The 16,882-nt window shown below is 44.3% G+C and overlaps 1 protein-coding gene across 3 annotated transcripts in view; it reads right to left on the reverse strand.

Annotated features, from left to right (window-relative positions):
- Window positions 1-16,156, reverse strand: part of Dtnb (dystrobrevin beta) — a 204,225-nt gene extending 188,069 nt beyond the window's left edge. For all 3 annotated transcript variants that reach the window (XM_028778099.1, XM_028778098.1, XM_028778097.1), the window contains exon 1: window positions 15,879-16,156. The gene's annotated coding sequence lies outside the window, so the exon portion shown is untranslated. The remainder of the gene's footprint in view (window positions 1-15,878) is intronic.
- Window positions 16,157-16,882: the final 726 nt, after the last annotated feature.

The raw sequence follows: 16,882 nt of genomic DNA on the forward strand, positions 1-16,882 counted from the left end.
AGCAAGGTTAGCTGATCAATACACAAGAATCAATATACAAAAGCCTATCCATTTGAACTATGAAATAATAACATAATGCCACATTAAAAAATAAAAATATAGGTACTGGAGAGGTGGGTCAGGGTCAAGAGCACATGTGGCTCTTGCAGAAGACCTGAGTTTGATGCCCAGTGCCCACACAGTGCCCACAGTGCCCACACAGTGCCCACACAGTGCCCACACAGTGCCCACACAGTGGCCCACAACCAACCAGCATTCCAATTCCAAAAGATCTGATGCTCCTGTCTTACCCTCATGGGCAGCAACCGCAGATGTGGTACACATACAAGCAAAACACTCACATATAAAATAAAAAGTAAATAAATCTAATAAAATTATTAAAAACATTACTTATGTTATCATCCCCCAAAAATGAATATTTTGTACAAATATAGCAAAGCATGTATAAGATCAATGTGAAAAAATTTATAAAACTGGTAGAAAAAAAAACAACATAAAACTAAATAAATTACTGAGATTCCATGCTTATAAATAAGAAGTCTAAACATTGTGAAAATACCAGTTCCTTTAAACTCAATCTATAGATTCAGTAAAATCCCAACCAAACTCTGACCAAGCAACTTTGTAAACACCAACAAACTCATCCAATGTCTACACAAAAGACAAAAAACTAAGAATAGCCAAGACTATATTTTAAAAAAATAAAAATAAAAACAGGCCAGACACTGCCAGCTTCAAAGACTCACACGTCAGAAGGCAATCTAATGGTGAAAAGTGGTCTTCTCAATGAGGGTTACTGTAAGAAATAAGTGTCCAAATGCAAAAACATTATTCTAAACACAGTAGACTTTGTACTTGTCACAAAAATTAACTCAAAGTGCCCTAGTTTAAAAACATAAAGACATACAACTCCTAGAAATCACAGGAGAAAACAAAGAACCCAAGGTTGTGATGAAGACTCTCTTTTGTTTTCCCAGACAGGGTTTCACACTGTAGACTGGTTTGGAACTCAACTAGGTACTCCAGTCCTGGCTGCCTCAGCCTCCTCCCAAGTGCTGAGACTACAGATGTGAGCCAACACACCCAGTTGGCAATTCTCTCTCTCTCTCTCTCTCTCTCTCTCTCCTTCTCTCTCTTTCTCTCTCCCTCCCTCCCTCTTCCTCTTCTTCCTCCTCCTCCTCCCGTCTCTCTCTCCCTCCCTCCCTCCCTCCCCCCATGTGTGTATGTATGTGTGTGTATGTATGTGTGTGTGTGTGTGTGTGTGTGTGTGTGCACAGTATATAGACCTATGGCATAACTCTCTGCACACATACTTGTACAGAGACTAGCAGACATCAGGTGTCTTGCTCTATCACTCTCAATATTAATACTTTGAGACAGGGACTCTTACTGAACCTGGATCTAAGCTGGCAGGCAGCAAGCCCCAGAAAACATCATCTCTGTTCCCTCCCACCCCCCGATGCTAGTGTTACAGGTACACACATGACTGGACTTGGCTTTTTCTAAGATCCCAACTGGAGTCCTCATGCTTGCACAGAAAGCACTCTTACTGGAGAGATGAGCCATCTCTTTAGTCCCAGTGAGGGTTTTTTAGATATAACAGCACTGGCTGAGCCCAAGAAAGAACTGTTAATCTGAACTTCACTAAAAATAAAAAGTTAGAGCTAGAGGTCAGGTGCACACCTTTAATCCCAGCATAGAGGAGGCAGAGGCCGGTAGATCTCTATGAGTTTGAGGGCAACCTGGTCTACACAGTGAATCCCAGGCCAGTCGAAGCTACACATGAGAACCTGTCTCAAGAAACAAAACAAAAATAGCAACAACAACAACAAAAGGGCCTCTGGCCTCCACAGACATGTTCACCGGTACACTCACACAAGCACATAGAGAGAATTAAAACAAGATACCACTGTGCGCCTATGAAAATAGCCCAAGTGAAGAAAAGACCATACCATGCACTAGTAAGAATGTGAAGCAACAGGTCTGGCCACTTGAGGCAGCTGGCCAGGTTCTTACACAACAAGATGTGCTGTTATCATCATTATCATACAATCCTTGGTATTTAGGCAGAGATGGTGAAAACATACATCTACCCAAAAAAACTGCTCCCAGATGTTCACAGCAGCTTCAGTCATGATTGCCAAATCCTGAAAACAACCACTTGTCCCTCAGTAGGTGAAGAGATAAACTATTCAGTTCTAGAAAGGAATGAACCACGAAGCCATTAAAACACTGAAGAAACTTAAGTGCAAATTACTAAGGGATAGGGCCAGTCTGGAGCCAGGAGTGTTGCTGAGCACCTGATATCCCAGCACAGAGCACATTGAAGGTCATCCTGGGCTACATGAAACCCTGTCACAAAAAACAATCTAAAAAGGACAAAAGTACCATTTTAACTATGCAACACCCATGAAAGTGCAAACGTCAGAGACAGCAAAGACTGGTGACTGTAGCGTTAAGGTGGGCAATGAATCCAACAGACACAGAGGAATATTTGTGCCGTGAAACTATCCAGTCTGACAATGGCTGGTACATGCCATTGGGCCATTGTTTAAACCAACAACACTAAGTCAACCAGAACATAAAACTACAGATTTGGGAGTGAACATTGTGTCAGTATAGACTTATTGATTCTAATGAACATTCCACACACAGAGGAATGCTGGTGATCAGGAGGCTGTGTGTAATCTACAGACTTGAGAAACTGTAAACAGAGCGCTGACCCTCTTGCAACAAGATGGCAGCCTATCCTGCTGAAACAGGCAAAGGTCTGTGTTGAGGTATGTCCTGAAAGATGCTTATCTTCCAAGACCTAACCCTGCCTCCGAGAGGGTAAGAACAAGAGGCCAAGGCTGGAGTGATGGCTCAGCAGTTAAGAGAAATGGCTGTTCTTACAGGGGACCAGGATTCAATTCCCAGCACCCATATGGTAGCTCACAACTGTCTATAACTCCAGTTCCAGGGGATCCAACACCCTCACACACACACATACATGCAGGCAAAATACAGTGCAATAAATAAATCATTAAACACAAAACACAATAAAAATAAATAAATCATTAAAAGAAAGTAAGAGGCCTGTCTTGTCATTGAGGGTCAGAGCTCTGTTTACAATTTCTCAAGTCTGTAGATTTCCCATGTGCTTTCTGCCTTGACACACACACAGGCTCCTGATCACCAGCACCCCCACCTGTGTGGTATGGTCATTAGAACCAACAAGCCTATATCGACACATAGGTACAGGGAGGTGCTGTGCCTATGTTTGGGAAAGGGGCTAATGTAACCAACAAACACCTGCAGGGCCTGGAGTAACTGAAAGATATATCTGAGAAAGGATCTTAAAAATGTTGAACTTGAAGGCCCAACATAGCTGATAAGAAAGAGTGCTGATATGGGGCGCTGGCTCATGAACACTGGGAGCCAATCCTGCTGTGCTGTGGAATGACTTCTATAAGCCTAAAACACGATGCTTAAGTGATGTACCACAGAAGGTATGAAGGAAGGTGTCAAAAGCGCTCTCTCATCCTCTACACCACCTACACTATACCACGTCCTTGCATCCTAGGCTGGCAGCAGCTGCTTCTCCCCACTTCCTTCAGGGCTGGCCTGAAATACTATAAATCTACCACCTAGAAACACCCTTACTGATGGGGACGGTACAGAAGGGCCACTGCTGCCTCACCCACTCTGGGATACGTGTCTCACACTGTCTCCTAGGGTCATCAGTGAGAACAAGCTACAGCTGCTCGCCCTTGAACACAGACAGTCAACCCCTTATTTCCTATCTCACTTCTCTCTGTCCAAGTTTTTCCTGGGATCACCTCCTGAACAAAATGCTGGCATTTGCATCCTTGCCTAGAATCAGCTCCTGCAGAAACTCAGATACCTGTTCATTCAACCAAGCTTATGACTCAGATTACCTCAAGTCCAAACTTATGAGACACATAAACCGAGCATGTCAATTACATCCCTGGGGCTAGTGCTTTATGGGTGCTGTTATCTGCATCTCTGTATTTAGGCTTTCAGCAGCTCTAGACCCAACAAGAACCTCCTACCACCCATCAAGGACGTAGTCACCACAGCTGACCTTACGGGCCCTGACACTGAGACAGGACCTTGAACATCAATATGCATGAACATGAGCTCAGCACTCTACTCCCTTCCACTGGACTCCTGGGATTCTGCCTTTTCTTAGCCATACGTCTAAAGATAACCAATACCTCTCTATCCTCGTCACAAGTGGACTCAAAACTCCAAACCCTGACATTTCCTTCCTCCCAATCAGTCTCAAATCCACTCCCCCCCCCCCCTTTCCCCATTTCTACTGCCAAAACCTTCATCCAGATGAACCAACAAAAAATGTCTATGGCCTCCTGATCTCAGGACTCCCCACCCTCTCTTTCCTGCAGTGCATCCTGCAGACACACAAGCATGCCCACTGGCTACAGCCACATAAACCTGTCTGCCCCTCAGAGCGTCCAGTCATCCTTTCAGGCAGGAGCTTCTGGAAGACATAGCACAGGCACAGCCTACGAAGTGTAAAAGATGAGAGTCCTAGGTGTGAAACACAAGCAAAGTCTCTTAAATCTTAAAGCTGAAACTCTGGGTTCCTAGACGAGGCTGTCTAATATTCCTGGCCCGAAGCTAAACTGAGGGAACAAGTTTTTACACAGAACACCAAAACAACAACTCATAAGATAAAAAATTTTCTAGGTTGAATTTTATCAAGACTAACTACTCTGCAAAGTTATAAAAAGGTGAAAACAAGCAGAATAAATAAAAAAAAAATTTAGGCCAGCAAGATTGCTCAGTGGGTAAAAGCTCTGGTGAGCTGAGTCCAGAACTGACCCCCAACTGAGGGTTGGCCTCTTGCACTGTGCACACCATGGCACAGGTAGCCACACTCACATCACACACACATACACACACTAGTGAATAAATACTTTCTCAAAGCACATACAAATTTTAGAAATAAAGCTTCAAACAAAACAACAACAACATCAAAAAAGCAAAACAAACAAAAAACAGTCTAATTAAAAAATCGTCAATGAGTCAGCAGGACAGTTGAGTGGGTAAAGGTGCATACCACCAACCTGACAACCTGAGTTGGATCCCTGGGACCCCCATGTTGGGAGAGGCAACTCCTGAAAGCTGTCTTTTGACCTCTACTCACACACATACACATAATAAATAAATGTTTTTAAATGGCCAAAAAAGGTAGAATAAGTAATGTGAAAATATGTTCAGTAACTTCAAAATAAGAAGTTAAAACAAAAAAGAGATGCCATGTTGAACTCAGCTTTATGTCACACAAAACTTCCATCCAGATGTTTTTGTTTTGTTTTTAGACAAAGTCTTGCTATGTAGCCCAGGCTAGCCTCAAATGCCTGATCTTCCTGTCTGTACTTCCCAAGTGCTGGGATTCTGGATGTGTGCCACCATCCCTGACTAGTTTTAGTCTTTAAACAAAAACAAAAACAAAAACAAAAACAAAACACACAGATATCCACTCTCTGCCCTCCTGGTGCTAGGATTAAAGACATGCTCCACCACAACCAGCTCCAACTGGCTTTATTTTTAATTGCAAACACTGGGAAGAACAAAGATGCCTTTCAACAGGTGGCTGTGCAAATCAACTAGAGTTCTTCCTAACTAAAGTGCAGTGCTGTTCATCAGTAAAAAGAAAGGAGCGCTTATTTAAGGAAACTTAAATACAAGTGAAAATACAAAAGGAAAATGCAAACATAAAACACCACATACCGCAGTACCCCAAATTCATGACCTAGAGAGAGCAAGGTGCCAGACATAGCAACACCACCAGTGTTTCAACAAGTCAGGGTGATGGGAAGGCATGTGGATGAAGCACACAGTGAGAGTAACCGATATGTAATGCTGAATTTTGTCTTTCCTTCCCAAAGTAAGAAAATTCTATCAGTGAGTAATGAAATGATAAAGTATTAGGTTATCACAAAATTTAAATCATACTGAAATTTTTTTCAATTAAAAAACAGGTATAGTAGCACACACTATAATCCCAGCACTGGGAAGTAGAGGCAGGATCTGGAGTTCAAGGCCAAGTTCATCTACACAGAGTTTGAGGCCAGATCAGTCTACCAGAGACTCTGCCCCCTGCTCCTCCCACCAAAAATAATTTTCAGTTTAGTTTGTCTTCAATTCTGCATGCTTAGTTTTAAAATCTCACAAACATCTGAGCACGGTGGTACATGCTTTCTCTCAGCACTCAGGAAGGGGTTGAGTTCAAGGCAAGCCTGGTCAACAGAAGAGTTAGGGTTACACAGAGAAACTGTGTCTTGAAAAGAAAGAAAGGAAGGAAGGAAGGAAGGAAGGAAGGAAGGAAGGAAGGAAGGAAGGAAGGAAGGAAGGAAGATAGAGATGATGGACAGACAGACAGATTAAACTGTAAAGACTAGAAGGATAGCTCTGTGGTTTAGAACACCTGTTACTTTTGCAGAGAACAATTCCCAATTTTGCAAGTTCAATTCCCAGCACCCACACAGCAACCACAAGGAGGCTCAGAACTATCTTAAACTCCAGTTCGTGGGGATTCAATGTCCTTCTAACCTCGGCAGACACCAGGCACACATGTGCTGCACGCACGCACGCACGCACGCAAATATTGACACATGACAGGCATAGCATAGCACTTGCCTTTAATCTCAGCACTCCCAAGGCAAAGGCAAGTGGATCTCTGTGAGTTTGAGGCCAACCTGGTCTACATAACAACTGCCAGTTGAACCAGGGCTATACTGTGAAACCCTACTTCAAAAACAAAAACCAAACAAACTCAGACACACAAAATTTTCTAAATCTTTTACAACTAAGTTATAGACTAACTACCAAAATGAATAAAATTTATGTTCTCAAGTGATTAAGCCTGTAGATTGTATACAACAGAAAAAGACTAAGAAATGGCTATTAAACTAAAAGCTTCAAATTAAAAACATCAATAAGATATAGAAAATAAAATATGGTAGAAAATATTACTAAAAATTAGGCATTTATGCAAAGTCAAAAGCTATTGTATTAAAGAAAATATACTGATACTTTTTTGTATGATTAGTGGGGTTTTCTTTTGAGATACAATTCTCATTCTGTAGCACAGGTCTGAAGTGGTGTGGAACTTTAGATATAGCCCAGGCTGGCCTCAAATTCAAGGCAATCTTCTCTCAAACACTAGAATTACAGGTATGGAACACCATGTAGCCTAGGCTGGCCTCAAACTCAAGGCAATCTTCCTAGTTTAGTCTCTCAAGCACTAGTATTTAAAGCAACATATTCATGCTTCTTAGGAAAACAGAAATAGCAAGAGAGCACACTGAAAGTTCATTTGAAAGCCAGGAGGTGGTGACTCGCGCCTTTAATTCCAGGGAGGCAGAGGCAGGTGGATTTCTATTAGTTCAAGTCTACAAAGCTAGTTCTTGCACATCCAGAGATACACACAGAGAAACCTCAAAAAAATAAAATAAAATAAAATAAAATAAAATAAAATGCATAAACAGTACTGTTAGTCTATGATATTATTACATTCCTGTAATATCACCTTAGGCATAATATACTAAGCACAATCATCATACAGGCACATTTAGTTGCTTTTGGCTGATTCTACATTGATCTGATCAGATCACTGATTTTGTATTTTGCAGTTGATTGGCAAGCTCATCCTGGGAACAGAAGCAGTGTCCACTCTGTTTTTCCTTGTTCTGCAAGTATGCTTGCATTGTGACTTCACCAAAAATCCATTCTGCAATTTCTCTGCAGGAAGTCTGTTAAGCCAGTCATCTGTTTAGCAAGGTTCATTTCCTTCAAATCTGACAGCCCACTGAGCCTGACAGAAGTGAGCTGCAGTATATCTAAACAGTATGAGCAGACAAAAAGGAGAATCACCTACATAGGCTGAGGTGTTCCTATCATCTCCCATCCCCTAGCACATGCCACCAAGTCCTGTCATCAGATATACAGATGAAGTGTCAATGGATGGGTACTTATTAATAAAACATAACTGCCTAATTTGCTTGTTAACCCTGTCTACAGCACCTTTTCCCATGCCTGTCACTTCCCAATTTTAGAAGAAATGACAGCTCTTAAAACAAAACAGGCTGGCATGTGGCTTTTTGCCTGGAACCCCAGCTCTCAAGGGGCTGAAACAAAAGGATGCTGAGTTCAAGATCAGCCTGGCAATACAGCAAGACCCACTCTATCTCAAAAAACAAAATAAACAACAAACAAAAAGAAATCTAGAATGAGAAGTCAGGCCTGTGCTAGATAGGCCTTAGGAGCAAGTCAGGACTGTGGACGTTATAACTAGCTGGGAAGACTGAGACCTAAAATTATGAAGCAATTACTTTAGGTAGCCAATGGTGTGGCTGTGAGCCCTCCCTCTCCATCCCATTGTGCGATGCATAAACAATCCTGCTAGTCTATGATATTATTACGTCACCATAATATCACCCTCTGCAAACCAAACAGGAGTAAAAATGATAAAGTAAAGAAATTCCCAAAACAGTGATGCCCTTGATGAGATGTGGGGGAGAGGGCAGCAAGAATCCTCCTGTCTGTTCTCTCCTAGGAAGACACTGCTACAGAGCTGGACATGCTCTGCAGACAGAAGTAAAGGAACTGCCACAGCATACAGACTAACGCAGAGGGAGAGACCGCTTTGGAAATGTTTCCAGCACATCTGTATACTGCAGTAAGTGTGATAAGAGCCTTCCTTTCCTTTGAATTGATTTGTCAGTTTCTTAACCTTTGTCCCTGTCACATCAGAGCATTCAGGTATGGGCTAGGGAGCTGGTTCAGCACTTCCCTTGTAGACACCAAGATCTGAACTCATGACCCATATTTTAAAAAAAAATACTGGGGACTGGTTGGGGAAAGTTCAGTGGGGTAAAGCACTTGTTATACAGCGTGAGGACTGGGATTTGGATTTCCAGCACCCACATTAATTTAAAATGGCCCTTGCAGCCTACACTCATGAGTAAGGCTCCCCAGAGCAAGTTAACTTGCTAGGATAGCTAAATTAGCAAACAGTGGATTCAGGTGAGAGACATGGCTGCAGTAGGTAAGGCAGAGAAGAACTCAAGGAAGACACCACACATTAGTCAGTCTCTGGCTTCCACATATAAACACACACACACCCCACACCACACCACCCCACACCACACCACCCCACACCACACCACACTACACATATACATAAGCAAGCAAAGAGATAAGTAAATTACTAAACCAGGCGTGGTGACAAGCTGTTATAATGTCAGCCCTGAGGAGGCAGAGACAGGTAGTTCTGCAGTGCTCTCAAGCCAGGCAAATCAGCCAAATCTGCCAGCTGAAGCCAGTGAGGGAAGCTAGCTCAAAGACCAAGGTGAATGAAGACCAAGGTGAATGGTGCCCCAGGAACAACACCCTAGGTTGTCCTCTCGCCTCCACATGCACTAGCACACACAGAGCACTCTGAAAAAGCCATGTGCAAATACACAGTCTCCTGCAAAATCAGTCAGACTTCCCTGAGGTAAGCTCAGACGGTGACTAATATAGTCAAATCCACCTTTAATAATAATAATAATAATAATAATACCTAATCCCTTGCTCATTTCAGGAAAATTCTCAAATACCCTTCCTCTAATTCTTATTCTTTTCTCTTTGAGTGAGTTCCAGGACAGTCTGGGCTATAAGAGAAACCCTGTCTCGAAAAACTAAAAATAAAAACCATTCAGTAGCATACTCTACAACCACACAGAGCTCTGAACAGCTGAACTTAACCTTAACAGGGCTATGCTAACTAGCAAACAAACCATGCAAAATGTCTAGCACGATGCTTGGCACAACCTGAGAGCCGAACAAATGTCAGTTATCAGGCACTCCAACTACAGTGCCACTCAGTTCCAAACCTGCTTATCACAGCATTTCAGTCCTGTTTTAATTTATAAACAGTGTTAGTAATACACATAAATTTAAGAGCAAGGGGCTGGAAATGCAGCTCTACTGAAGTGCTAGAACCAACATGCAGAAAATGCTAACAATGTTTACTAGCACTGAGTTCCAACAACAACACTCCATAAACCAGGCTTAGTGGTTCAAATCTGTAATCCCAGCAATCAGGAGGTAGAAGTCAGAAGGATCAGAAGTTCAAAGTTATCCCCAGCTACACAGTGAGTATGAGGCCAAACATGGGACTCTGTCTCAGAAAATATAAAAATAATCTGACATAATTGAGCTGGGTAACAAACGTCTGTAATGCCAGCATTTGGATGGCTGAGGCAGGAGAACTGCCATGAATTGAGGCCAGCTTGGCTTACATACTGAGTTTTAGGCCGACCAGTACTCACCAACTGAGACTCTGTTCAAAGAAAAGAATTAAACTGTAGACATGTCTTTCAGTTAACTAAAACTCAAAGTGCTCCATCTTATTTCTTTTAATATTTTTATTTTTGCTTTTGCTTTTATTTATATGGTTATTTTGCCTACATATATGTCTATGTGCCATTCATTTGCCCAGGGCTCAGAGAGGACAGAAGAGGGTGCTGGATGCCCTGATACTGGGGTTACAGATGGTTATGAGCTACCATGACAGTATTGGGAATCAAATACAGGTCTCTGAGACGAGCAGCTAGTTCTCTACCCACCAAGCCATCGCTCCAGCCCCAGCAGTCTACCTTATTTCTACCACACTAAAAAAAGTCATACTAAAGACAAATCATTCCAACAAATGCCAAAAAGAAGCCATTGATAAAATTCAACACTCAGTAAAAAATACAAAGCAAAACCACAAGAAACATCCTTAAATTGACAAGAAACATCAACCCAAAAGCTTCAGCAAACATTACAGTGAGCAGGATGTAAAGTGAATGAGTAAAAAATACATACATAAATAAATAAATAAATAAATAAATAAATAAATAAATTTTTAAAAAACATTACAGCTACTAGCAAAATATTGTAAGCATTTATATCTAGGGAAAAAAATTTTAGTACCCTTTGTCAACTCTGGTACATGAAGGAACAATAATAAGAAGACAGTGGCAAGACCGTAAGATCAATTCAGACCTCTCTGTTCAGCATAGGAGATGCCTAGCTGCAATTCCTTTGCATCAAATCAATGAAAAAAAACTTAATAGAAATCAAAAGACAAGGCTTAAAAACAAGAAAACCTTTCAGAGAGACATAATTATGAGCAAGATGAAGCTACAGGCCGGCTGGATTCTGAGTCCGGTACTGGCACCTCCTGCAGGGGAATAAAATTCCAAGCAAAGGAGGGTGGAGAATGCAAGGCATCTAAGCCAGACTCAGTGTTGAGGAGCAGGGATAAGACTGGAGCTGAGAGGAAGTTTGCAATGCACTCAGTCTCTACCTAGAGTCCAGTTTATGTAACGGCCTGGGCTTAGAAAGGTGGGATGGTACAAAGAGACTCAGCCTGGAACTGAACCAGGACATACATTTATAAGGACAGGGCCCTTGGCTCTCAATTCTGACTCAGACCCCAGCAAGACAGCTAAACACCCGAAATTCCACATATAACAGGCAAAAAGGGTGAGTACAGAAAGAAGAAAGTAAAAGACATTCAAAATAGGATGAATCTGTACAGCAAAACTTCAAAATGCATGGAGAAAAACCATGCCAAGAGCAAGCCAGGACAGCAGTAGCTGTATATTAATGCATCCCAGATAGTGAAGAAGTTCACAGACAACAAGACAAAACCAATTTCACATGTACATTCAGGGGCACTTGGATATAAATGTTAAAAATTATTGCCAATGCAAAATGGTAGTCACTCTGGAAGCCTGCTCAGCAGTTTCCTATATAGCCAAACATCCAAACCTGTATTTGATCTGGAATATTCTGATCTGTTGTACTCCTAACTTATCCAAGTGGGGAAAGAAAAAACAACAACCCTTGTGTCTACAAAAAACATACACACAGAAAGCCAGGCACTGGTGGCGCACGCCTTTAATCCCAGCACTTGGGAGGCAGACACAGGTGGATTTCTGAGTTTGAGGCCAGCCTGGTCTACAGAGTGGGTTCCAGGACAGCCAGGGCTACACAGAGAAACCCTGAACATACACACAGAAGATTGCAACAGTTTTATTCAGAATTACCAAAAAAACTTAAACTTAGATAAGTGAACAAACAAGTTAGTATTTCCACTGACTGGAGTATTATTTGCTGCTAAAAGGAAATAAGTCATCAGTCCATAAGCAGGTAAAGAAGAACCAAAAATGCATATTACCAAGCAAAAGAAACCAGAAAGTATAATTCATAGCCTGAGATAAAGAAATAACTTTTTTTCAATTTTTTCTTTTACTACACTAGTTTGTGTGAGCGTATGTGTGTGACACCCTCATGCTATAGCAGATAGAGGTCAGAGGCCAACCCACAGGAAATCAGTTCTTTCCTCCAGCACATGGGTTTTGGGAATTAAACTAAAGTCATCAGAATTAGCAACAGGTGGGGATTGTGGGGGACGGTGAAGAGATGGCTCAGTGGTTAAGAGCACTGGCTGCTCTTCCAGAGGTCCTGAGTTCAATTCCCAGCAACCACATGATGGCTCACAACCATCTGTAATGGGATCTGATACCCTCTTCTGGTGTGTCTGAAGACAGCTACAGTGTACTCATATACATAAAATAAATAAATCTTTAAAAAAGGGTGTGGGGTGGGGGAGAATTAGCAACAGGTGCTTTTACCTGCTGTACCACATCACCAGCTTGAGAATTTTTTTCTGAACACACACAGCCACTTAGGAGAAAGTTTTCATATATTTATGACATTGAAGCTTATATACAACTAAATATAACATTTTTGTTTTTAAGAAAAGCCTCAGACTGGAAGGTGTATTTGCTTTCAATAATAAGAGAGGCTTAAATATACAGAGTACAGAAGGCTACATACTACTAAGAAATCACACAGTAAAGACAACTCAGGTAGATCCCTGTGTTCCAACATTGGGGGGGGGGGGAGAATCTCCAAAATAATCAATCAGGAAAAAAACAAAAATGAAAACAAAAAAAGAGCTACAGAGCACCCCGGCCAGTATGCTACAGTAAAACAAAGAGCGAGCTGGACGAGCCAGTGGATAAACTTAAGGACTGGAGTTCAAATCTCTAGAAGCGGCATACAAGCCATGCAGGTGTAGCAGCCACCTACAAGGCCAGCACTCTAGAGACAGGCAGGGAGTCACAGAGCAAGCTGACTGGCTAGACTAGCCAAATTGGCCAGCTCCAGGTTCAGGAAGAGGCTGAGCTAAGAGAGCAACTGAGAACCTCTGGTGTCAACTTTGGGCTTTCACAGGCATGTACACATATGTACGGTACATGGATAATATATGCACACTCCCACATACCACACGCACATGCAAAAAAAAGTAAAATGCATAGAAAAAGGCCTGGGAAGAAAACAACAAACTGGTAACTGCAGAAGAGAAAGGAGTAGGTATGTCAAGGGGGTTTTATTTGGAGCATTTTACAAACAAATATGCATTCTGAGATCCACAAACTACTGCAACTCCAGGAGCTACCAGGCACAGAGACTCCAGTGCACATGACACCCTAGAACAGGCGGCCTACCTCCAGCACGTCTAGAAACCACAGCTCTTATGCTTATGTAACTTTAAGCTAATAAAATAGGGGGAGGGGCTGTCCCCAAGACAGCAGGTGTTAACCTTCTGGTGATACAAATGTATATATTTTGATTAGGATAGGTTACAAAGTATAAATGGTTTGCCTGGTTTTGTTTATTTGTTTTGGGGGGCTTTTGTTACTTGTTTTGGTTTTATTTTTTTTAGTTGAAACAGTGTCTTCCTATGTAACCCTAGCCCTCCTTGAAGTGATCAGCTTGCCTCTGCCTCCTAAGGGCTGTGATCTAAAGACATGTGCCACCACACCCAGTGTTATGTACCATTTTTTCAAAACACCCAACTCACTATATAAAATCTACCCATTTTATCCTATGTAAGCTACACATCAAGAAGGCACAGTAGTGCACACCTGTAATCCCAGGACACATAGATAGGAAGATAGACATAAGTTCAAAGTCAGTCAGGATGACACAGTGAGACCCTATTTTAAAAAACAGACAAACAAAAAGTTTTTCTTAACCAGGCATGATGGTTCACAGGAGGGACTAACAGAAGGATAGCCACAAGTTCAAAGCCAGCTTACAAAGCCTGGGCTACAGTATATCAAGTACCAAGCTGGGAGTACTCAGCAAGACACTGTTTCAAAACCCGGGGGATGGAGGAGACAAAAGGTCAGATATGTTAACATCCAAGACATGAAATAAATGGTAAATGGAAATTCTGTGCACTCTTAAATATTTTAACTTTACGTAGAAACTCTGTCTCCCCAGCAAAATTCAGTAAATGTAAAGACCCTGCTAGCACCACCTTGACTGCACAACCCCTTCAGAGGCAGTTCCACTTAAGTCTGATAAAAATCCTCAGAGAACACATAAAAGGTCAAGTTTTAATTTGGCAAGCAAAGTAATCCAACAGGCACTGCAAGCCAGGGAAAGGAAGCAGCAGCCTGGGGCTGGAGAGTCCAAGCAAGGTGGAGGACAGAACTCCAGCCTTTTACAGAACTGAAGAGACATAAGCATTCTCTACCTCAGAACCAAGATCTGAGAGGCAGGATAGAAATTATAAAGTGTCCTCCTCAAATGACTGGGGAAAAAAAGGCCAATGAGAGAAGGACCAGAACCTGATTTCAAGCAACCACTCAAAGAACAAGCTCCTGGTGCACAGCATGCAAGAACCACGTGGATGAAGACGAGTGGCCACAAGCCATCGGAGTCTACCACCTAAGCCACTGTTTTAACCTACCAGCGCCTAAGACCTTGGGTTACTCCGAGAAGGCAAAAAGAGAATCCGAGGACCAAAGGAAGTCCAGCGACCATCCCTAACTCTACAGAGACTGACACTACTCCACATAAAATGTTTCCTCCATCCATTCCTGCAGTGGGCATCCATTGTGGGGCTGTCAGGATCCAGGCCACATCCTGAGGACTGAGCAGAAAACAGGCACAGAGCTCAATTCGAGTTGGGAAGGCAAGATTCTCCTTCCAAATTTTTTAAACCCCCCCCAACCCCCTTTTAAATGTCAGCAAGACCCTTCAAATCTCTTCTGGATAGCTCCCACCAGCTTTCCTTAAGTATCTTACTTTCTCCACAAAAACCAAGTAACTTACGGCTCCAGTTTCCCAGGGCTGGGAAAACCCTAAAGAGACCTGAAGTGAACAGAACAAGAAACATGAAATAGAGTACTTTACATTTTGTGTGCATACTTTCACAGCCGAACTGTCAGCACTTCAACAGCAAATGATGGCTGAGAGTGATAAAGTCGTGACCCGGGCGCTGACCGCGGTTCTCTCCTGCTCCGTAGCTAATCAATAAACGCTTGCAGAGAATGCTGGAAGGTCTCCCTGACTCCCTAAGGCCTGGCACAAGAATTTAACAGTAAGCATTCGTCAACTGCATCCTCCCTCTTCTCGGGACACTGTGCCCATCAGAGGTGACCTGGGTGGACAGGTTCGCCTACCGGGAGCCTCGGGGGACACTGAGTGGTGATCTGGAATGATTTGCCTTCCCTCTGCCAGGGCCTGCCTACCTCACCTGCCCTCTGCCAGGACCTGCCGCCTTCGCCCCCTTCAGCACCTAACGCGGAGCCTCCTCCCCGCGAATCGGGCTCAGGCTGCATCAGCAGCGCGCGCAGCCCGGCTCTGCGCTCCGCGGCCCCCGCGCGCGCGGGTGACCGGAGAGCCCTCCCCGGCCCGGCGTGCTGCCTCCCAAGGGTCGCCGCTCCAGGGCCGCGCGCTCCGCCACCCCGCAGCCCTCCTTCTCGCTCCTCCAGCCCCGGCGGACTCCCCACCTGGCTCGCTTCCCGGCCGGAGCTGAGGGGCCGTCGCGTGGCTCTCCGGCGGCCGCGGCCGCAGCCTCCTCCGACCCGGCCCGCTCGGCTGAGGCGGCTGAAGCAGCGGCAGCGACTGAGGCGGCGGCGCCCACTCAGGCCCCGGAGCCGCCCCCGCGGCGAACGTTCCCGGCGCCGGCTCGCGCCGCTTCCCCACCCGGCACGCGCAGCGAGCCCGCCCCCGGCGCGAGGGCGCGAGGGCGAGGGCGAGGGCGGGTGCGCGCGGAGGGCGGGCGCGCGGAGGGGCGGGGCTTCCGCCGCGAGAGGGGGCGGGGAGGCGGCCGAGTGCCCTCCCGCGGGTTCGCGCGCCCCCTCCGGGCCTCTGCTGCGCGGGGGCGGCGGAGGCGGAGGTGCGCTTCCACTCCACAGGTAGCTCCCGGGCCGCTGGGTGCTGCGCCGACGTGACTGAACCGTAAGGAATGTGAAGAAACACCCAATGAATCATTCACCCGCGCCTCGAGCGCGGGGTCCTCCCCCGAGAGACTTTCCACATTGCCTCAGCGGGCTCGCTGAGCACCGACTCCACGCCGGGTGCCCGGTGGACACCATCTGGGTCACGGCCCCTGGTCCCCAAGAGTGCATAACTTAGGGTAGAGCGCAGCCTTGCGATGGACAGAGTCGGCTCCCTGCGCCAAGCCACAGCCACAGCCGGATGCGGTGAGAGGATAAGGAGAGACAGATTACTTTCCGCTTAGTTATTCAGTAGTTCCTGAAAGTGTGAGTATTTGGACATTAAACAACTTGGGCAAAGGAGCAGAGGCGACAAAGCTTCATTTATTTATCTTTGTATCTCTTTATTACCAACTCATCTATCATTTTTGAAAATGTCCTTTAAAGGACTTATTTTTATTTTATGTGTATGAGTGTTTGGACTGCAATATGTGTGCACCCCGTGAGTGCCCCCGGGAGCCAGAAGAGTGTTTTGGATCCCCTGGAACTGTGAAGTGACATGTGGATGCTAGGGA

The sequence above is a fragment of the Grammomys surdaster genome, unplaced genomic scaffold (genome assembly GCF_004785775.1).
Source record: "Grammomys surdaster isolate TR1022 unplaced genomic scaffold, NIH_TR_1.0 324, whole genome shotgun sequence".
Lineage (NCBI taxonomy): Eukaryota > Metazoa > Chordata > Mammalia > Rodentia > Muridae > Grammomys > Grammomys surdaster.